At 43.1% G+C, this 24420-nt stretch overlaps 1 protein-coding gene across 2 annotated transcripts in view; it reads left to right on the top strand.

Moving 5' to 3' along the window:
• The window catches only part of LOC124414741 (dystrophin, isoforms A/C/F/G/H), a 303596-nt gene that overhangs the window by 156861 nt on the left and 122315 nt on the right, over positions 1 to 24420 (top strand). The gene's annotated exons all lie outside the window — the stretch shown is intronic.

Raw genomic sequence — 24420 nt, 5'->3', positions numbered from 1 at the left:
CAAAAACAGAAATATGTTCTAGAACATAATTTGAATATATTGTGTTTAATATTGACGTGTATAACCTGTAAACTTGAAACAGTCGGTCGGCGTTTGTGTTGTACTTGAAACGTAGTTTAACCAGATTTAGCAGCCAGCCAGCCATCTAGTATCTAGTCGAGTACTATACTCAGACATTCGTGAAGTAGGTAGAAACTCGATTATTTCTACGTATACATCAAAGTCACAGCGTGTCATCTATTTCTATATTTCCCTGTTACGTTTCTTGCTGCAAGTTCGCTTTTCACGCTCTACCAAAAGTTTCTCGCATCTTACTTGATTCCAATTCGAAATCACAAAAAAAATTCGTACAATCGTAGAAGAAATAATTTTCAACGATCGGTCAAATCCGTTGGAAATTTTAATGGATAGAGAGGAAGGGTGAGGGGTAAAATTTGAAAAAAAACGTTAGGTTAGGTTAGGTGAAAAGAAATTTTCAAAAAACGGTAGGTTAGGTTAAGTTGAGTGAAATTCTCAAAAAAACGGTAGGTTAGGTTAGGTTAAATTTTCGAAAAATGTTGGGTTAGGTTAGGTTAAATTTTCAAGAATGTTGGGTTAGGTTAGGTGAAATTTTCAAAAAACTGTAGGTCAAGTCAGGTTTCATAAAATTTTCAAAAAAAAACGGTAGGTTAGGTTAGGTTAGATAAAGTTTTAAAAAATGGCAGGTTAAGTTAGGATAGGTTAAGTAAAATTTTCAAGAACGTTGGATTAAGTTAGATAAAATTTTCAAAAATTGTAGGTTAGATAAAATTTCAAAAAACGGTAGGTTAGATTAGGTTAGGTCAGGTAAAATTTTCAAAAACGGTAGGTCAATCAGTCCTGGATGAATTTTTTTTAAAATCTATCGCCTGTAATTTATTGTCACACGTTGGTCGAGCGCGAAGCTGTGCGGCAAATTTTTTTGCAAAAAGTTGTAATTGAAAACGTGTCTGTGTATGTTTTTGTTTCGTTCCGTTTCGTTTTCTCTTTTTTTTCCACGACGTTTTTTCGGTCGGTCCTTTCTTCCCTCCTTTTCCTCCTTTTTTCATCACCCCTCCCCGCTTTCATATAGAAATTGCAGAGCTCGTTCGTTCGACGCCCGGTGACCATATGGCGGCGGGAGAGTTTATTGCCGGAGTTGTAACCTGCGAGGCGCGTCGAGAGTGACTCGATTCAACTGCAGGAGCGCGGATTCGCGAAATCGTATAACCCGAGCGACAGAAAGCGCGAAATCCTATATCCATCTATTCTGCATCTCAACTTTAAATAGATCTAACGGATAAAAAAAAGTCTCCCGTCACCGTTCATTATAATCCACACCAGTTGACGGTACGTTTTATACTTTTTTTTTTAAATTTAAATTAAATTTAAACCGAATATACAGTTTTAGTTTTCATATTTTACTAACTCACTAGAATCGGGAAAATATCAGAAAAAACTAGGTCTCAGGTCCTGTAAAACCTGAAAATGTGATATTATTTTCTCAAAAATTTGTATTTCACCCTTAATCACGAATAAGAAAATAATATCGATACTTTCTGTGATTCGAGTCTTATATTGTGCAAAAAAAAATCTCTGCACCTTGCACAAAAGACTCAGCGTCGTCATGAAATTTGGCGAATCTTTCACGGCTGTGAAATGCGGCACCTCGAGCTTTAAGTATAACTTTGAAAGAAAAAATCATGTTTAATTCACTGCTGCATCGTCGTGCTTTTGCTCGCATATCGTCGTCGAGGCGATTTAGTATTTCTTGTATGAAATAGCTAACATTCCCCGAGCTCGGAAATATGTGGCATATTATACCCACCTATGTTGGTGGATCGGTCTCGAGGCAAATTCCCCCCCCCCCCCCCCCCCCGCCCCTCCCTCCCTCTCTCTCCTTCTCTCTCCCTCCGTAAGTTCCAAGATACTTTATACCCACCAAACCGGAAGTCTAGTTATTCGCTGCTTGGACCTCGAACCGCTCGGACCGTCGTTCGAAACTGCGAGGCGTCTCCTCTCTGTCGTATGAAAAATCTCCGGATTGCCAGCGTCGTCGATCCTTCGCGAGCTTACTTGGAGAAATATTTTTCAAATACCTAATGCAGAGGAATCCTTTATCCTGCATCCTGAAAATACCAGAAGAAATCTCGACCTCTTATCATATCTATCAGTCGGTTTTAAAAATATTGAAGAATAGAAATATTAGTTAATCTAAGGGTGTAAGTTCCCACCCTCCAACGCGTGGAGAATTTTGAATTTTGAAATAACAAAAAAGTTAACGTCACGAATTTGTACACAAGGTTAAATTTTATTTTGCTCTTCTTTTTTTTTTATTCTCTTGTAAGCCAGGGTTGATATCAATTGGATCAAATAACTCGCCAAACTCTTCTTGACGTTGCAAAATTTTCATGGTTCGAACCATTCTGCGGGTCAACGGAATCGTATGCATACAAAGAATCGAATCAGGGATGTATTTTCAGAGATTTATCAACGAACGAAAAGTGCTGGAAAAGCATACGGATTAACTGGTTTTCACGGAATCGAACGGTGAATTGTCTGCACGTGGTTTCATTCTTTACATCAAGCAGCGCAGCGAGTAAAATCCTCCTCGTTGTCACCGCGGTTATACCCGCAAGCCGGGAGGAAATGAAAAATTCCAAACGACCTGTTTTCTTCCTTCTTCTTGCTGCAGTAATAAGGGTGCAGGTAATACCTGCCCGCGTTTGTATGTCCGAAGAATTTATGGGAGACTAGGCACTTTTTATACCACGATTGGACGATATATATATAATCGCAATCGATTGCCTTAGGTGGCGGGAAATTTTGAAAATTGAATCATCATTAACTCTTATATATAATTTATATTAGGGTGGTCGTTAAAAATGTCGTCTTTGAATTTCGACCGGCTCATCCCTCAATCAGTTCCGACTAATTAAAAAGTGACGTTCGAATTTTGACAATTTTTTATCTCAAATCGAACCCATTTTCATAAGAGGGTGGATTTCCTCATTTAACCCCTTCAAGGCACATTAAATCTGCCCAACGGATTTGAATCAAATTTTAAATGGCGGATCGAATATGGTGGAGCAAAATCCCAAAAGTCACTTGATGCAGCCATATTGGGTCCGTTATCTTGAATCATCTAATATCAAGTTCAGATTCGTTATCAATGACCTCAAAAGTCTTCGAGTTTTTGAATTTTGATTTTTAATTCGCCATATTGAATCCTCCGGTTTGAATGAAAAAAAATTCCGAGTTCAAACTCGTAATCAGCGATCCAAGGAACCCCCTGATACCAAATTTCATCCAAATCCGTTGGTTAAATTTAATGTGCCCTTAAAAGGGTTAAATGGGAAAACCACCCTCTTAAGGGGACGAGTTAGAGTTGAGATAAAAATCTGTAAAAATCAGGAAATTATTTCTGAATTATCCGGAACAGATTTGGAGGGTGAGCCGGTCGAAATTCAAAAATGACTTTTTCAAGAACCACCCCCATACAGATATACATTTTTTTTTGTTTTATTTTCCGCATGAACTGAATTATTTCAGCGATGTACCTCGATAATATTTTATAATAACGAGTCTGACACTCGTGGTGAAATTTATTCTCAACCAGGAAAAGTGTTTTTATTGTTTTTTTTTTTTTTTTTTTTCACAAAATTTGTCCCTCGCGATTTGACCTTTTCGATTTTTATTGTTACGCAACGGTTATATTGACCCATTTGCTGGGCACTAGAGCACAACCTGGAATTTGGCAGGATACAAGCTGCTTTTGCTGCCTGTCGGAACGTTCTAATCAAGCATTGCCTTTCAAACGTTTTCATCCAACGCACGCTGGGGGGGGGGGGGGGGGGGCAGCGTCAAAGTGATTTTTCGAAGTCAGGTATTTCTCTCAGGAGCAAGCTGTAACAACCTGGGGCTGAAAAAATTTTTCATTTTATTTAACTTTTTCTTTTCTCCTCATTTCTCTTTTACCTCCGATATTGATAACTTACGTCGATTACGCGCTCGCTCGTGAAAGAATTTGAAATTAATCCGTGCAGTTTTCTTCGTCTTGATTTTTAAAGTCAGATTCAGCCTTTGAAAAATTTCGCGAAACGAAAATGAACAAAGTTTTTTCTTCTCTTCTTATTTCGATTAGATTTTTAAACGATTGTTAATAAATTCTCAAATTACAAACCGGAAATACGCGGTAACGTCGGTTTATCCTTTATCGTGGTTGTGTAAGAATGAAAGAAGAAAGAAATAAAAAAAAAAAATTAAAGAAGAAGGAGCGAAGCGAAAAATAATAGAGACTAAAACCACGAGATAGCCTCTTGCTTTTGAAACCTTCTCCCGTTACAGTTTCTCTGTCAATCATAGATAAGAGTCGGCAGTTATCACTATCCTAACGTGAACCTCGAAAGAACTTCTGCCCGTTGTTAACTGGTCATTTTTCCTTTTAACGGTCAGCTGTGCCCGAGAGATAAAGTCCGGCTTATTATTTTCCTCCTCCGGCACCAAAATCGTCTCTTATTTTCATTTTATCTTTATTTCCTCTCCTTTCCTTTTTCATTTTTCGTTTCTCTTCTCTTCTCTTTTATTACACCCGCAGTGTATATACGTAGAAGACAATTTTAAACGAGTGCCAGATTTTCACATTATTCATATAAATGTTTTCTAAAAATGTAAAGTTCGAAAAATGGAGGAAAAAAAACTTACTCGAAATTACAGACTCTCTCTCTCTCTCTTTCTCTCTCCATTTTTTTCTTTCTTCTTCTCTTTATTAATCAGACACACGGAAGTGATGCGATACTCGGGAGTTATTTACGCGTCCTTTCGTGCGTGTCAAGTGGAATTCGCGAGACTACTTAATTTTCCTGAAAAATTCCAAGCACCCAAAAGTCCCCTCTTACTTTTGATATTCCCCCCTCCCTTCCTCTCTCTCTTTCTCTGGTTCCCCTCTCTTTTTCACTCACTTCGTCGAACTGCTAAGTGGAGAAAATTTGATGAATCGTCACGATGAAATTCAAAAGGATTCTCATACCTGAAAGAGGAAAAGCGAGGGTGGAAATATAACCTTCGATCTCTCGTCACTCTGCCGTTCTTTAAACTCGCAGGCATTTCAAGGCATTTCTTTTTCCATTTGCTTTCTACCCTTGTCTTCATTACACTTATTTTTCGCCAGGTTATTATCGTCCTAAGGTTCCATAAGACACTTTAATGTCCTTCGTAATATTTCTTCTTTTTCTTTTTTTCTTCTCCTTCTTCTTCTTTCTCGTCGATATATATCGATATCGATACCAAACTAAAATCACGTTTTATCTTCTCTTTTGCAGGTAAGGAGGTATCCTATCGATCTATCGTTTAAGATAAACAGAGAGGGTGAAAAACGACTCTGATTGGTTTACTTCGGTAAGTAAAATATAACGCGTAGGTACAACATGTACCTTTTCTTATAAAATTTCCTTGTATAATAATAATAATAATGATGATATCGTATCCGAGTAATTTAATTTTTATGATTGATGATCGCGAGACGTAGTAGCAAAAGTAAAGCAAAGTTTATCGTTTTTGGAAACTGGCAGCGCGTATCCGGCTTGAGAACAAATCGGAAATCTCCGCTGGATCAGGCTAGGTTCGTAGGTAGGTATAGACGAAAGGGATCGCGCGGAGAGAAGTCAATATAATAATTGATAGATTACGGAAAGGCGTCTTTCGGCTTATGTATTATTAAATAGCTGCCACACCGTCGTTCTCTCGCTTCCTCTTCGGGGCTGCTAACCCATATTTCACCGGCAGCACTTACCTACCCCCGAGCTTTTCGTTTCGTTCCTTCCTCCCCTCCACCCGCAAAGCCACTCTCCGCCCTTCTCGCGGAAAAATACACTCTTACTAGGCCAGTTAGCCCGCGTTGCGGGTTGGCTCGATCCGTATCTGCGTCGCCTTCACCACGAAGGTTCAACCTTCATCCCCTCTCTCCAAGCTTTACCTCATCGTCGTCGTCCTCTTTCTAGTAGCTGGTCCACAGGCGCTTTTAAATATATCGCGAAACTTCTTCTTCTTCTTATTCATTTTCTTCATGTTATTCTTATTCATCTAAGGCTACGAGAAGAAACTCGCGAATTTTTCTTCTTGCAATTTTTCGGGTTAAAGGTGAAACCGCGAGAATTAAGGAAAAATACGAAGAGGTAAAAGAAAAGTTCTTACCGCACCGGCTCTCAACTTCCGGTTAATTCTTCGTTGTTTCGTGTATGGTGAACAATTTTTTCGGTTTACTTTTTTTTTTTCTTTTCTTCTTCTTTCGGTTCCGTTTTGTCTTAATTTTATTTCAACACAATCGCCGAGTTGAGTTACGACCTGTGGATGCATTAACGAAACAAAAAAAATAACAAAAAAAAAGAGGCACAAAAAAAAACGAACGAAGAGCAGCAGAGAGTAATAGTGATAATGGGAATAATAAATTTGAAAAAAACGTGACTCGCATTGTTCATGACCGAGATCAAAAGCGGAACCGTGTTGAAGAAAAATGCAGTCGTATAGTATATTTTCTCTCTCTCTCTCTCTCTTTCTGTTATACCTCGGCGCGTCTTTATTAAGCGACTACGTCGTCGTCGACATCGTTGGCAACTTGGTGAAGAAATTCAAAAACGTGGTGGTCCCCCATTGTTTTTTTCCTACCCCATTATACTTACCCCTTTCGCTCCTCAAGACGGTAAAATTAATTCGGGACAATCGAGCTGTCATGTACGGACCTTGCTGGGCTGGCTATCCTCCTCGTGCTTCTCGAAAAAGAAAGAATAAGAGAGATTCCCGAGTTGATAGCCAATTTGGCAAACGTCTTGGGTATAAACCAACCCCCGCTGCACGCCTTCCGACAATTTAGTACGACCCCTGATATTGATTTCATTGATCGAGTATATAGCTTACTAATTCCCCCTCCGGGGTAATATCAATTCATAATGTTAATTGCACGCGGACTATTCTCAGACACTATTAATAGAACGTAGGTAACCACGATTGATTCAAATTTTTTCTCGCTTAATAGGGAAGGGAAAACAATAAAGAAGTGATTTTTGAGTAGGTACGGTATTCGGATTTTCAAACTTTTCCAAAAATTTTACATGTTCAAGTTGTTACTCAGACTGTAATTCGATTGGTTCTTGAGATATCGCAGTGACAAGTTTTTTTTTTTTTCTACAATGTAATATCTACCTAGTGCGGAAAAGTTTACTTTAATTGTTACGAAAACGAAAGGAAAGTAGCCTTGCATCAATACCGTGTTGTATATACTTTAACTAATAATAGCAGGGATGAGGGCTGCTGCTGGCTGGAGCAAGTTTGAGATACCGGATTTATTATTAGTGGCGTATACACCCAAGCTGCGAGAAGAGTTTTCTCGGACCTGAAACAAAATTAGAAAATCGTATCTCGAGTGCATTAACTTTCCTGTACGTAGCCGTGTATTGCACCGCACTTATTCCTGTGATGTACCAACACCGACGGATAGTCAGTGTCAGTCGGGATTTCGAGGCCAGACCACCAGAGCCGCCAAGGTGCGGTTGGATATGTGAAAAGCCTTTCTACTGTAGTGGGTATCGCATCGTTGGGACAGGTCGCGGGTAGCTATCCAGTCTATCCTAGCGCCGGGTTAGGATAGGTTAGAAAGTCCGGGAGCACTGGAAGTTATTAAATAAGTTTTGACGCCACTGAATGCTTGATGTGGAAAGTTTGACCATAGCTCTGGAGTGTTCCGGAGTCCAGAATCTCGGGATATCGGGATACAAAGTCAGGGGAGGGAAAAGGAGGCCAGAAAGCACTAGAGAACTTGTGCCACTCCAAAGGGTATAAATAATTTGTAATGTCGTAAGTTGCCTTTAGCACTTCCAAAGGTTGGCCAAACAGAGCAATTTTTAAAGACAACAAAATCATTTGCCGTCTGGTTAAAGTTCGGCTTCGAAATTAGGTCGCGTCCGTGTGGATGAACGCGAATCGAACATTCCAAGTCTTGAAAACCATCACGTTACACTCACACGTGAGCTTGAGGTAAACATGAACACATGGCAGAACATTCGCTCGTCCCAACGACCACTTGGACCAACTTACCGACCGAATATCTTTGGCTAGGTATATGTAAACACACAGCTGACACAGCACACAGACGGAAACATATCGGTCAGGTCTGAAACAATAAACGAATACCTACCACTGAACGATTCTCGATTCACGTTCGCGGTTAATCACCGACCTGGCAACGCTGAACCATTGGCAAATAAGAGGGGGGCGAGGTAAAGGAAGAGGAAGAGGAGGAGGAGGAAGCCTAGCCAGGCCTCGGCGTCATCTTTCCGCGGATGTTGCGCGCTGGCAAATGCCAGAGGGCACGAGTTGGTATGTCGTTGTGTGTACGAGGTATAGTCGTGACCGACCCTGTGTGTGGAGGATGGTCCGTCAACGGTGAGTTTCGGAGCCCGCGGGAGATTCGTGTTGGGGATGCTGGTACCGGAGCACGGCCTGCGAGAGAGAAATAGAGATGGAGAGGAAGAGAGAGGAAGAGGGAGAGGGAGAGGGAATCTACTCTGGGGAGAAAAGCTGCGAGGCGTCGAGGCGCGGGGCGTATCGGCGCAAGCGTCCTTCCATGCCGCCGACGCCGCGGCGTCGTACCGCCGAGCGTCCCCGTGTGCCATCGGAGCACGCCACTCCGCCCCCGGCAGGTCCGGAGACAGTTTGCGCTATGAAATCGAGACTGGTTCGGCGTGGTCCTCTGACGCCGGGTCCTTGAGGGGAGCCTCCGAGGCGTCGCGTTGTAGAAGCGCGAAGTGTCGGTTGCATGCTCTCGCTCTCTCTATCTCTCTCTCACTTTCTCTCTATTTCTCGTCGTGGTAACGGCAACGAGGTGTTTCCCTTTGGTTGGTTCTTGGTCTGTTTGTTTGTTTATCCCCGATCGTCTTTCGCGCGGGAAGAAATCGAGCGGATTGTATATCGTTAAACGTGCCATTCGTCGCTATGTTCGGTTGAACCAATAAGGATACCAACGCGGCTATAGAAGGACCAATAAGGAGAGAAGAGAAGAAGAAGTGAACAAAATGATGATTCGTTTTTCTTCAGATGGTACCGAGGAGTCCTCCACTTACGAGGAGGAGTAACCGTGATTGGTTGGACAGTTGGAGTTTGGAGGAAATCGAGTCTGGATGAAGGAATAGAGGAACCCTGGTGGTCTAGAGGCAAAGAGACCGCGGAGGAAGCATAAAAGTCGAGAAGATTGTACAAAATTAAGGAACTAAGCCGCAAATGGGCGAGCCGGCGTCTGGCCCACCGCCGCAGTCCAACGGTGGTGTCAAGCAAAAACCAACCAGTCTTAATCTAGGTTTGGGTCCGTTTTATCGGGGCGATAACGGCCGCGGTACGGTGGTTCAAACGACGATAACCAATGATCGCAATCTCCGGCACATCACCGGGAATAACCGTTCCTCTCGTACGATATCCGTTTCTAATTCGGGAGATCACTTATCCGCCGGTGGTAACACCTCAGGAACGCAGGGACATCATCTTCAGCAGCAGCTCGGATCCTCCCGGCTACCATCCGCGGCCGGCATTCCTCCTTGGGGTTTGTCCGAGGATTCCGAAACCCTCCTTGAGCCCCATCCTCCGCCTCCACCAGCCCCATCAGCGCACACCCCAACGTCCCGTAGCGGAAGAGCTGGTCCGATCAACCTCCGAAACGGCGGATTGCCCGCGGCGACGTCGACCGGTCAGCTGTCCGCCCGGAGTCCGAATCACGGGAACTACAATGGGCACGGGTTCTCGCTCTACACACCACCAGCCCCAATTCCCGGCTCAGGATCATCCTCGTCTTCGTCAGGCTCAAACAAAGTTCGCGGCCTTTCCAACGGCATACCAAATCCATCAGCGAGACGTCCTTCTTCTATTCCCGTTACCGCTCTTGCCCACGGAGTCGGTTTCCAGTTCGTCGAACCAACAGCACCATCCGCACCACCCAGGGCATCTCCTCCATCAGCAGCAACAGTTTCTCGGCTATCCGCTCCACCGGCAAACGGACATGCAGGGACCATTTCTCCAGGTCCGTTGCAAGTCGCCAACACCGAGCCGGTACTTCGCCGACCACACACAACAGTTTCAGCCAATGCCGCAGCTCTTGCCGCTCTCGGTTATTCGCGGGACTTCGAATCCAACGGGGGCGTTTCCATGCCCGGTACAAGCCTCGTCTCGTCATCGTCAAGCCCTTCCACCTCATCGTCACAGTCCTTCTCCAGGCACGTTATGCCACCAAGCACAATGTGGAACGGTCAGTTGCTTCATCAGCCCCTGCCTCGACGGCCACACAGCATCGCCGCAACTCCAACAACCGCCGGTCCAGCTTCTTCCTCTGTTCTATCACTCGCCCCAGCACCACCGGCCAATTCATCATCAGCTCGTACACCGGGAGAGCCAATTCAGTGGGGTCCGTCAGGCATGGTCCTCCACCAGCCCGTGCCTCGTCGGCCCTTCCCAGCCGCCCAGCCTCCGGCCCAACCCCAGCCTCCAACACCGACAACGTCGCTGAGTGCGCTCGGTAATCCGGGTAACTCGAACACCTGGAGTGCCGGTGGTTCCCACAAGCAGAGGCCTCACAGCATCGCCACAACTCCTCAAGGCTCGGCTATGGCCCCGGCTTCGCCATCAGACTCTGGTTACCGGTCGCTTCCCTCCGCCTCGAGTGATTATCAACTGCTCAAGTCGCCCTCTCAGACCCAGGCGAACCTTCCTCAAGGTCACCAGAACCAGAGCGCTGCCCGTCGGCTGTCACTTCCGTCGGCTCAGACTCTTCTTCGCGTCACCGCCCCAAAACCAAGTCCCACTTTTCATGGATTACCCTTCAGGCCGTTCACTTGCGGCCTATCGCCTAACGGCAATCCCATATTTCTCGGCTGCACCCATCTTCATGGTCCCGCTAACAGGGTTGCCACTCCTATTACCAGCCCCGCTAAATCCCTTACCACCTCTCAGGCCATTCAACAACTTCTTGCTCAGCCGAGAAATGGATTCAAGATTGTTGACGATAAGGTTTCACTCTTCATTGAAATTCTTGACACTCAGGAACGCTTTGCCAAGGTCAGTATGTCATCTTGATTATATCGTAACGAACTTTTCTGTAGGAACAGTCGAACGCGGTCACACGTCGCTATAAACCATCAACCATTTCAGATGAGCAGTATAAAATTGAAGCACTCTCGAATCTCTGGTTCATATTTTTTACTATTACCGATACCTACATACATTTGTTCTCCAACTTGTTAAGAAGCCAAGTCACATCGATTCCCTATGTAATCAAACCTGTGATCAGTGACGTCTTAAACCATAGCTATTCAAGGGTTATACATGAAAAGGTCGCCCATATGAAAATCTGATCCCGAGTCATTTGTATAATAATTAAGATCCGGTAATGCGAATGCAAATATTTAGCAAACACAATCATCTCTAATTTCCATGCTCGTCCGCAGATCACCATAACAAAATCCTCGGGCTGGTAATTAATATTCTCGACCTTTCCATCGTCTCGAATCCCCGCGTAGCTTTTAATCGCGTTTCCCCTTGTCAATCAGACCAGCTTAATACCCGGTAATAAATTTCGGTTAAGAATCATCTCTACCGTTTGGTAATTGTTTTCCAAAGCTTATACTCTCTACGAGGCTAAAAGACACGAAGAAGCTCAACACTTTACTCGCGGTTATTGCATTTCATACATTTTTCCTTCAATAATAATGGGAAGTTCGATATGAAAATGCTAATTTTATCCCTCGCTCAGGCGACGCCGTGGTTTCGTTACACGCGTATACTTTTACTGGGTTTGAAATCAATTTGACTTCTTGATCGTCGAGGCCAATTTTTTTTTTTTTTTCACTTTTTTTTCATCTCTTCTACCAACGTTGAAAATAAAATTTATGCATTTATGCATGTATGGGGAAAATGAAGTGTGAAACAAAGTTTCTTCTATATCGAGAAGAACGCCTCGGGATAATGCGAGTATGACGGATCTTTGTCGCACGAACGATACGTTTTATAGGGAACGCCGACAACTCTATATATATACATATATGTTATGCCTGTACATACAAAACTCCGAAGCCCATCATCTTCGAGCTGCCGAACATTTTCGAATATCATTTATATGCAAACTTACACATATCGGCTCGCGGCCTCACTCTGGGTTCCTCGACGTGTCGGCCAATTCCATTTGCGATTTTCATCCGGGTTTTAAATAAAGGAAAGAACAGCCGAAGGGGAGGAAAATAAATAAAATGGATCCACTCGATCCATCCGACAGTTAACACGACTGCGAACAATCGAAGTCTTTTACCGCTGCTGCCACCTCACTCGTTCTCTGCGGATTAGTTGACATGCAAGAAAGAAAAGCAACGGACGAAATTGTTTGTCTCTTGTTCGATTTCATCTGAAAAAAGCGCGTCTTTCGACAGTCGCTTCAGTCCCGACGTTCCGTTTACACCGTTCTCACAAGTAGTTAGAGGGAAAAATCAGTGACAGACGGTGAAATTTTGCCTTTACTCGAGGCCCGGTAAGACTTGGAACCCAGATACCAAGGCTTGACTATTTTCCATGAACTGATATCCATCCCCCAAGGCGCAATTATAAGCCCTTCAAGCTGGAGCCGTGGAATGCTTTCCGACTACTCCAGTAATGCTCTCTGGTTTTTTTCGATAATCTCCTGTGTTCTCTTTGCTACGCTTGATGGTCGGGAAAAATTTCTCCCTCTGTGCTATTTTCTTCAACCCAAAGCTCGGGACTGACGGCTCCTCGCCGAGGATTAGCTCGCGTTTCCGTCGAAGAAGGGAGAGTCGAGCGTAAGAACTTATAGACGGCGTCCGAAGAAACGCTAGCTGAAGGTGCATCCGTGCGCCAAATAGAGAGGCACGAGGCGAAGCTTGCAATCTCCCACTTCGCTGCAGTCGCAGTCGCCTAGCTCTCGGTACAAAGTGAAGCTTTGATCTCATCCTCGGTGTGTTTACAATTCATACTTGTTTCACTGAAGCCCGTCTTCGCCAACTTCCGGTATTCTGCCTCTCCATTCGTCACCCGGATTCCAGAATATTCCCACATAATCCTCCCCCGAAAGCTCGTTAGCTTCGGCTTGGCTCCTTTTTCGCATCCACCTTCTCGCTGAAGCCAACATGTTTCGAAGCTTGGAGAAATCCACAGCGGTGGGAATTATTGCTCTGCACTCTGTCCGCTGCTACGGCTGAACCCTTTCAACCCGCGAACTGCAAGTCTTATGCCCCTGGCTTGTAGCTTCAAGTATATAGAAAAGTTTAACCCGACTTTTCTCTCACACACCCAACGAGCCGGTTGATGGACTCGAAACGACTTTCCCAACTCGCGGGGTCTTAATCTTTTCAAACTTATATAAATATCGCCGGGGGAGAGATTTCCGCTTCTTTTTCTAGATTTTTGTAAGAAAAAAAAAAAAATTATCCTCCTTCGTAGTCAAATCCCGGTTTAGGATAATTTCACCGTTCCAAAAGCATAATGCCTTTCAATCGTATTTCACGACGTAAAATTCACTTCTCTGTGACGTACCAACGTAGTACGTCTGCTTGGAAACATAATGCTTGAAAAATCGTCCAAGGCGGAATGAAATTTACCAGGAAAAATGCGGGGCGAGGGATCGATAGGGATTTGTAAAATCTTCCTTCCATCCTTCAGGGCTGCAGCGACACGATCTTGCTTCTAGCATCCGCGCTTCTTCTCTCTTGTATTTACTCCTCGCGAGGCATATATCTATATGTTTTCAAGCGCCATGCCAGTTCCTTCGAAGACGAGGAGAAGAACTCCGGAGCATATAGCTAATTCCTTCTTGTTCGCGCGAAAAATAGAGGTTCACTTCGCCGATATTTCTCCTCCGGAAAAAAGGAGGCATGTCGAAAGGAGAACTAGAAGCTCTCAGTCTTTCCTCCATCGGACGGAATCCTGGCCCGTATAAGGTCGGCCGTATCTCGATTATCGCCAGCCGGTTTCGAAACCGAAATTGTTTTGACGTTAATCAAACTGCGGTGAGCTAGAAGGAGGGAGAGCGAGAGAGAGAGAGAGAGAGAGAGAGAGTGAGGTGAGGTGTAGGTGCGTATGAATTCAATTTTCACATACCTGCACCGTGAAAATGTCGTATCATAAAAGTTTATGTACACCACAGCCGAACTCGGGCTGCCTCCGACCCCCAGATTTCAAGTAACCATCACAAACGATACTCTCTCTCTTTCTCTCTCTCTCTCTCTCTCTCTCTCCCCACAGGGTGCCGTAAAATATTTTATTTACCACCCGTCTTATACGGGAGGTTAAAGGGTCGTTTTTTCACCTTTAGGATCGAGAAGAGTGAAAGCAGGTGGAAGAGAAGAAGAGGGAAAACGTGTGAGACTACTTTTGTTATTCATAAACAAATATTTCAACATTCTTGTCATAACCACTCTCTGTTGATTCCCCTCGGAGTCTACAGTCGATGGCGGTACCAACCTCCTCGATCCCTCGACGTGAAATAAAGGAAAACAAGATTTTTCGAAACAAAGGCTCCAATTAGTTTTTCAATTAGCAACGAACCGTTAAATTAAACGTCCCGATCTCGAGCCGTGGGTCTGATTCTCCTGTAATATAACGACGAAGTAGGATATATTCTTCTGCCAAGGGTGAACTCTCGAAGTAGCTGCTGGCCCGTTTTCACCCTTGGTATTCGGGAATCAATAGCGAAACAGCTGTGGCGGTGGTTGCGACGGCAAAGACGTTTCGGTTCGAGCTTCGAGAACCCAGAGCTCACCATCCTGCCGCAAAACGCCAACATCGCCGATCGTCCGGGGGACGAGGAAAATTAGCAACAAGCTAACCACCCGGCGCCTCGACTGCAGGCCAACTTCGGAACCGGCAAATGCCCCATAAACCGAATTACAGTTCGCCTGTGGAATCATCTTTCCAGACTTTACTCATCGGCAGAAGTCACGTCCTGATCGACTTTTCATGATTAGCTACTACATGCATTTACCTAACAGTCCATTGTCTCACAAGGAATGTATCCCAGATCGATCCATCCAATTTGATAGCTATTGCGACGTGTTATAGTAGGCTAAAAACTAAGCAACACGTATTTTGTTTCCTGCCATTAAACAGTTTAAGGGGGAGTGAAACCATTCTTCAAAGTATGTCATGTCAAGGGATGATTGTATCTCGTTATGAGAAAACTTTTCCAGTTGGATTGGTTGAGAAATATTATATCCCTGTGAGTAAAACTGCCAAATAACCCCTTGACGTGACTTATTTTGAAGGGAAAAAAAATTAAGTGCAGCTTGGTTTTAGACTACTATATCGTATCACAAAAGAAATGAAATCTGAGAGATCGACTTGGGATATCATCCCTGTTAGAAGCCTGTGCATCATGGGATATAACTGCTAACGAATTTCTCATCATATCTCAACGAGGCACAAAGGAGGCCTTGTCGCGATGCTTGGAAATTGACCGGGTCCATTCATCTCGCGACGGGATCCGAGTCCAAGGAGCAAAAGGACCAATCCATTTAGGGTCTGCAGAAACGCGAGTGTTACATCGCCGCTTCGTTTCTACGATTGTCTTCTATATTTCTGCAGCGCTTTCATCCTGTTCCTCATCCACCTCCTCCTTTTCTTCCTTTCTCTCTTACTACATATTTCGCTCCAATTTCTTTTATATTGTCTCAAAGATCGTGATCGTAGTCACATCGCCCCAATTTTCATCTCGCGAAACAACTCCTCGAGTTGTGTAAAATTTTTTTCGAAAGAATAGAAAACCCGGACCTTCTTGAAAAGTCAGGTTTTATCGAAGGTATATATATATATATATAGATAGGTAGCTAGGTGGGTAGGTACCTTCGTTTTCACACCCCCCCGCTTTCTCTGCAGATCGTATAGAAAGCCTTTTGCGCTGAGACATGTCATTTTCAAAATTAAGCCAATATAATCCACCCTTTACATGTATACTTATACACTGATCTCTATGTACCAAACCACCTATACCTCACTAGAGCGCTGCTGGTTAAAGTCGAGTAGAGCAAAGTTTTGGACAAAAGGTTGTTACTCTCCCTCGACTGACAATAGATTCCGCCCACGTTAAAGCTAGCGCTTCCTCGGCAAGAGGGGGTGGAGGGGGTGGGACGAAGGCCCTAACAGCCCCTGAATTTCCCCCAAAAGACAACTTCTTCAAGCGAGCGTTGACATACCCGAAACTTCAGTCATACTTTATACCCATAGAAAATCCACGCAATGCCATCGCAATACTATCTCGCTTATATATAATTACGTATGAATTTCATTTTATTTTTATTAATTTTTTTTCCATCAAAATGAGGTAAAAAAAAGTTGGTAGTTTCTACGATTTGTTTCAGATCAATTGAGATTCTCTTTGATACCGGATTTTTTTTTTTTTTTTTTTTTTTTGTCATCATCATTTTTTTCGATATTGAAAATTCTATTGCATTGCGGTAAAAATCCTCGTGAATGCTGCTGCAGGCTTTATATCTATCGATATAACTGGTATCGGTATTTCCAAACGCTCGTTATATCAGAGTGCAGAATGAAAATTGTGGGTGACGGTTAACGAGACGTTGGTTTGGCCATTTTATGGTGGTTCACTTCTGGTGCTCGTTGCTCGTTGATCCCTCCTCCCTCCCTCCCTTCCTGCATCGTTTTTATTCAATCGTTAATTTTATCGCAACTTGTGATCGTCCACCGTTTGGATAGTTGCAATATTTCCAAAAACATATCACAGATTTACCTATCAGCTGAAGTGATTTCGCCAAGCGGAAGCTCGCACCCGGGCCGTTGAGCAAGCGTTGATTCGGCGAGCCATTGTTGTCGTAAGTTGGTGAAAATTGAAAGCTTATCGCGCCCTGGCCTTGTTCCCTTAAATCTGAACTTCAAACTTCCTTCTCACTCTCCCCCATGTCACCCTTTTCTATTGTTCTTCAATCTCTCTCTCTCTCTCTCTCTCTCTGTTGTAAAATGAACGCGTGAGGAGAGACAGAGAAAAAAGAATTATTATAATAATGCGCTGCTGGTTCTCTATCTTTCTTTTTCTCTTTCTCTCTCTTCCTCCCTCTCTCTGCCGGTTCTCTCTCTGAAAATATAGGCAGCATGACGAAGGCGAGTTGCGTTTAATATTAATTGCATATTAAGAACGAACTAGCTAAGCGCGAGCTCGTTGTGCCGCAATTCATTACTATTTATCAAGGTGATTAAAACCCACCACAACCCCCCAAGCTATTGTGACGTCCCTACTGTTTGCATTTGTATACCGTTATAGTCACGGTTGTGAACCACCTGTGTACTACCGAATCGCAGCAGAAACTGGCCGCCGCCGCGCTGCAACGTGCCTCGAAAATTGCGGTTTCGCGAATTTTAAACTCCACCCTGTAGAGTTGGTCGTTTGCCGAAAAAAAAAAAAAAAAGAAAAGAAAAAAAAATCACGGAAACTTCTCGGATGATTTAAGCCGAGGATTTTTTTTTTTTGTTTGTTTGTACCATTCATTCAACTTTTTAACTCGATGATAAGATAATAAATTAACTTTTTTTTTTATCTTCTTCTTTACTAAATGAAAAATTGACATGAAAACGGTTTGGTTACTGTTAATATAACGCGGGATGGATTTTTTCAATTTTTTATTTTCTTTCAACGTTTCAATTTATATCAACCAACCGAAATGTTTAAGGAATGTCAATTCAATCCGTCGATCCAATTTCTGACTTCTCATACTTCTAATCGGCTTTCGCATAAAGTATTCAGCGATTTTGGAAATTACATCTTACGATTCTCGTACATCGAGAGCACGCTGTTGCACGTATTTAGAGTGATTTGAAATTTTCATAAAATATTATCTTGCAGCAGGTACTTAACGTTTTATCGGCTTACACGTGCGTGTGTCTTCTGCTCACCTGCTTAACCTCGATGGCACGAACTAACGTAGGAGGGATAGGTGTCCGGTGGGAAATCTAACCGATGATGACAAATCTATATAGAAATTTTGACGATCAGCTAAAAGTTGTTATTATTTCATTTCCGGCGTCTTTCGCAATAATATTTCAATCGAACCACCGTTTTCCGTTTTCATTATACTTTTTCCCCCGTTCGTGTTGTTATTGTTATTGTTATTAATATTATTATTATCGTCATTATTTATCGACGACTTCGTAAGCGTTCTTATTATTTCGCTCGTTGTTTATTCGTTTCAAACTTCAAACTCTTTGGTTTTTCTTCAAAACTGTACAGAGCTGGACAAAAGGAACGAAACCATATTTAATATGAAACGAAAAAAATTCTATAACAATAACGATAATAATAATAATAATAATAATTATATAATATTTTTCTTTCACCCCGTGACCAAGGAGTCGAGCTGCTGGTAACCAATTATAAAATCTACGGTGGGAAAAATACCCAAGGGAAATTAGTCGAGAAGCAAAAGAGAGAGGAAAAAGATGAAATAAAAAAAAAGAAAATAAAAAAAAGAAAGAAAGACACACTCAAAAAATAAAACAAGATTCAGTGGAAAAGGTTACAAATTTTAAATAATAAAACGAATTATGTTTATTCTGTGTAGGGCAGACTCCAGTGTCATTTCTGCCCCTTGAGTCACGTATGAGATGAAAAGTTAACCGCGGCAACCCAACACGATGATGTATAATCGTGTGAACAACGTGATATAAAATTTCCCCGCTGGAACGCGATAGTTTTCACTTTTATTTGGTGTTTCTTTTATTTTTTTCATTTAATTAATTAATTAATTAATTTTTTTTCTCATTCCTCCTTTTGTCGACTCTTATTTACTTTCATCTTCTGCCCTCCTAATTCTCTTGCCCTTGCTTGTGATAAAAGTTCTTATATCTGCCGCTTCTGACGACGTATATCTACGTAGTAGGGCTTTTGTAAACGACGAAATGACGTGCTTTTCAGCTTTCAATTTCAATTGTTTGTTTATTCGAAGATAACGAAGTTTGCCGTCAAGTTATTTCAAGCATAGAATATTTAGGGAACTCTCCGTCTCGTCGTCGGGGAATTGACTCTCGCTCTCGGCATGCAAAGCTCTGGATAAAGGATATATTATTCCCTGGAATCCAAAAAATCTTCTTTTATATTTGAGACGCGCGACAACGACGACGAGTCTTGGAAATTGAGGCACAGCTTCGTAATTTTCATCCCCCCCCCCCCCCCTCCCCCTAAAACGAAAAACAATCGTGGAAACAATCTGTGAGACAGAGTGAAGAATAATCAAATTTTTGTCCATTTATTTTTTTAAACTTTTTCTTCATTTTCTTATTCACTTGAGGAAAGAGAAAACACTCAGCCGAGGAATTGACGCGTTTGAAAGAATCGCGCAAGAACTTACTGTGAATAGTTAATTAACCTAAACGCTGGGGGAATGAAAAAACTCGACGAAAGAAAAACGATGCGTCTTTCAAAAGTGGCAAGTATCTTACTTGCAATTAGTCTACGTGCTGTGAGATTGCCAGGAGAGCGAGAGTGAGAGTGAAAGAGAGAGAGAGAGAGAGATTAAAAAAACGCCTCGCTAGCTCTTGAGAGAAAACGGCGAATAGAAGAAAAAGGAAAGAAATAGAAAAATAGAAAAATGGCTAAGGGTGAAGGATGGAAATTGTAGCTTGAACACTTCCCAAGTTGGGATGGAGATTTTTCAGCCGTCGAGCTGCAGCCGTATCTGCCTGCTGGACTTTGTCCGGCAGTGCAGTTCAGAGCTGACCTGTTCAACTCCTTTTCTGCAAACGCCATGATTTATCAAACACCATCTTTTATTTTCCGAGTCCCGCGGTATTAAATTCTGGAATAAAACCGCCGGTTTTATACCCTCGAAGGCAGCCAAGGCTTCCTCCTCCTCCTCCTCCGACACCACCTTATGGACTCGGTTTTCAGAAATCCTGCACGTCATTCGGTAGACCGGTTAATAATTTAGTGCTAAAGTTATTACTCCCACTCGATGTTATACGTGTGTGTGTGTGTTTGTGTGTATGGATGACGTATATCCGGATCTTGAGCAGGAAACCATCATCGAAATAGAGCGCCCAGCAAACTGGAACTAACGGCCCGTATCGCCGGCAAATCCTTCTGATACGGGATTGACACCAACCCCCTTTACTCACCCCTGCTTGGCCATACGATTCCCACTCATACTCGATACCCTCGTAAAACTAGATCCGGTTTCGAGATTCTGATACCCACAGCGTCCCAGTTATTATACAAAAATTCGTCGGTAAATAATCTCACGTCTTCATCATCGTCACTGTCAAGATTTTCCATTCACGACGTTAATTACACTCTGATTATCTCTGGTACACCTGAGGTAAGTCTAACAGTTATTGACACTTTTAGACCCAATCATTACGATCATTTTATTTTCCAAAATTATAAATTTAATGCAAAAATTGTGAAATTTTCCATGGTTAAAAACAATTGCTAGACAAATTTAGTTTTTGGTCATTTAAGAACCAAGGATCAACAGATACTACCAAACAAAGGTTAACAAGTGGAACGCTTACCTTATCACTTGCAACACTGACTCAACTCGGCACTACTGACTTAATTCCAACCTGAATAACTCATTTTCAGTATGTTTAAATCTTGTTAGCTGTTTAAATAAATATAAATAATCTAACGAACAGAAACTCTTATAGAAGATATTTTTACGCAGACTTAATGCAATGAGAATGTATGAGAGCAAAAGTTGGGATGCACCAACTGGTTGTATATTACATGTATAGCGGTATGTATGTATATAGCGGAAATTCCCGGTGAACAAACGTTGCCTATACCCTGTCGGCAATGAAATCGGTGCCAATTTATACCCCCCATTCGTCGTTACAAATTGAATAACTTCGTTACACGTACACGGGGATTTCTGGCCTTATATTTATGCCTGTGTGGGTGACTGAATGCTATCCATAAAACTGGGCCAATCGTTGCTTTCAGTTATCGATCGTGATATTCAGAAGGCAGTAGTGCTCCACGCAACAAGCGTATCAATGATGCACCTTAGGCCGTACAGTCCAACGAAAAAATTGAAGCTTCACCAACGTGAAGCTTGTTAAGAACCAGAACTTTTTTGCGAATCCTGTCGAGAATGGACGCAAAAATAGGATCTGAGTCCGCGACCTGAGACTGTCAACGAGGTTAATTACGGCCTTTCCGGGTCTCTCCGAATCCCGTGGTCCTCATCGTCGTCGTTGACGTCGTCGTTAGTAGGTAGCTGGGCAATTCGGTTAGGTGGTGGCAACAACCGCGTCCTCGCGCATGGACGACGGAACGGAATGGCATGGAACGAATTATTCAACCGGATTTTCAACCGGCTACCTACTACCTTACAACCCATTCTCAATTCGGGAATTAATTTATCCTGTAGGAGATAGCACGCGGCTACACTCTCCCATTTTGCTTTGGCGGGGTATCCGACGACCACCGGAACTCCCTGGTCCACCGATAATATTTACGATCCCTACCTGGAGCAAGACTCCTACAGGCCTCCTCCTGCCTTCCTGTGTAACCAAGGAGTAAATCCTCCCAGTCGAGGAAACAATTCAGCCTATACTATCCGGTGCTAACGTTACTCCAATTCCCATTTCATTTACCAGGGAATGTGGGGTGAATTGTTACACTTTGATAATTATTCACACCAATCGTCGACGTCGTGGAAATTAGGAACATCGGTATTGGACTCTACACGTGATCCTTAGTCCAGACTTCATGAGAATATATGAGACTAAAGATGGTGTAAAATGATTGAGTTTGAGGTCTACGAAACCCAGTCAAATCACGTGTGAAGACAAGTCGCGTCCAAGGGTTAATCCTTCACCGATCAAACGTTGTCTTAGAAGAATCTTGCGTAGTGTGTTTGCCAGAAGCAGAGAAACAGACGCTGAAGAAGTCGGGATGAATATTATACATGTGTGTATATTTACAAAGTCTCGTTGAACTTTGAGACACATTTTCTTCATTTACTAATTGTGCGCGACGGTGGGTGTAATAAAAGCGTCGTGTGCTGTAAGGGGGGATGAGGAGGACGAAGACGAGGATGAGGACGACGGGTTGGGCATGAGAAATAATTTTCTTGACCCCGATTCAGCCTGCGCTCACATACCTGTATGTACCTACCTCATACCCTATTCGTGGCAGTGGATTCTGAGGGTGAAAAACAAGCCCCGAGACGTAATCCAGAATTTGAACGCGTTGCTCATTGTTTGACGTAATGACACTCCTCGTCTCAGAACTTGGAACCGAGGAGGAAAAGGAAAAAAGGACGGAGAGAGAGAGAGAGAGAGGGCGAAGTATAACGCTAATGGAATATGCACCGGCGCGAGGTCCCGGATTTATAATCACGTGCGTCGTTCTTAGTCACTAATTAAAAATCCCACCCACTACTGTACTGCTGACCCACTGCGTCATCGTTGTCGTTGTTGTACCGAACGGGCAGAGCCCCAAGCCCGTTTCTTTTGTCGGATAGAAGAGGAGCCGGAATGAAGTATCCGGAAGGCCTCGACACTCTGGACTCTGGGTTCAGAGGTCAGGGGGTTAGTGGTCTAGCCCCAGGCGAGTTTTCGTGGGTGCTTTACAGTCTCCTATTTTGTTTTTCCACGGCTTCATGCGTGGCTATTTGTATGCTGCTCTTCTCTTCTCTCCCAGGTCGATCTATCAGATTTGATTTCTTTTGTAATATGTTATAGTAGACTGAAAACCAAGTGGTACGTATGTTTTTTTTTTTTTTTTTATACAGTGCCATTAAGCACTTTAAGCCTCCAAAGTAAGCCATGTCATGAAAAAACTTTTCCAGTTGGATTGGTCAAGAAATTTTGTGTTCTTGTGGATGACACTGCCAAATCGCACTTTGATATGACTTACTTTTCAGGGTGGTCTCATCCCCTTAAAGTGTCTTTTATATATCTCCTTTTTGGTCTATTATAAGATATTATAGAAGAAATCAAATCAGAGAGATTGGCTTTGGATACCTTCCTCTTCAGTTCTGCCTATATTTAATCTGGAATAAAATTAGTCCATCGACTCGTTGACGACGTCATCAAACCGCGACGCGAAGTGCCCGACGGATCGACGTGACGCGCGACGTCTCGATTGTCTCTTTATTGCTCGTGACGGGGGGCTCGTGTCATATTATAGACGACGCGTGTGTGCCTCGATTCGATTTCTATTAATGAACTCCGCGGGATGATGATGCTGATGATAATGATAACGATGATGATGATGATGATGATGTCGACGTAGCGTCGCGTCGTTCTGCGCCTCGTAACTTCACGCACTCCCAGCTGTCGAAGGGTCAGAGACAATGACATAGCTCCAATCAATGAGCAAATGGTTCATCAACCGCGAATAGAGAAAGCTGTTATCTTGATAATGAGGTAACGTTACCTCCATGAACAGTATTCATTATCGGCCAACGGTCCAAATAGGATCGCGTTGTTTAACAGAATTTGTTGCGTGTGACCCGCAGATCGTTATTGTCAGTCTCGGACAATTGGGAACCACCCCCACCCCCTCTCCTCCGGCGCGATTCACTCTCCCAAAATTCTGCCTGCTTTGTTCAATAATATTGTTTAATAGCTGCGCTTCAAACCTCGTCATTCTAATGTTTGGTGACAGATTCGTGTTAGGCAGTTGGTGGTATCCTATTATTTTATGCTGTGCCACCACCTGCAACGTTCCTCTTCTATCGTTCATCCCTGCATGCCATGCCAGGCAAATTGTCGACGATGTCGTGATCCAATTCCCATCAACCCCGACCGCGTCGCGGACGCCAGATCCGACGACCATAACCATTGCTCGTAAAAGATTTTGTGGTTCGTAACAAATTCTACCGACACAGCTACAATTTCAGACGTTTTTTCTTCCTTTTTGCTTAGTTTTCTTTACCTCATCGGTCCTGGCAAAAATATTGCCTCGGTTTTGAGAAGAAGATGGTGAGAATTAGAGGCTTTTCTTGTTAGGTAATCAGATATTTTTTTATACATACTTTTTATGAGTATCCAAGATGTCGTTAGCTTGGTTATAGAAGTATAGAGCTGCGTCGTGATTTCTGGTCCTCGCACTACTGAAATTTTTTATTTTTTCTATTTTCCAAATCTCCGCAGTACTGCCGTTTACATCCGCCTCGGTGATAAGAAGGGATACTTACGGTTATTTCTTCTCTAATAGTCTTGTTCACGTCTTGTCTCATTAGCAGTGGTTGTCTGCGCCCTGACGTTAATGGAAAAAGCATTTCTTCCTCTATCTGGATCTCAAGTTTGCCTTGTCTGGTTGTAATAGAAAAAAAAAAATGGCAAATCTTCGCGGTGAAATGAAAAGTGAAAAAAAAAACCGCGAAATTGAGAATTCAGAGATGAGAATTCCTCAGCGATAAGTATAAAAGC

The sequence above is a fragment of the Diprion similis genome, chromosome 14 (assembly GCF_021155765.1).
Source record: "Diprion similis isolate iyDipSimi1 chromosome 14, iyDipSimi1.1, whole genome shotgun sequence".
Lineage (NCBI taxonomy): Eukaryota > Metazoa > Arthropoda > Insecta > Hymenoptera > Diprionidae > Diprion > Diprion similis.
Note: the sequence above shows the minus strand (reverse complement) of the source record. Positions and strands in the feature narration are given on the sequence as shown.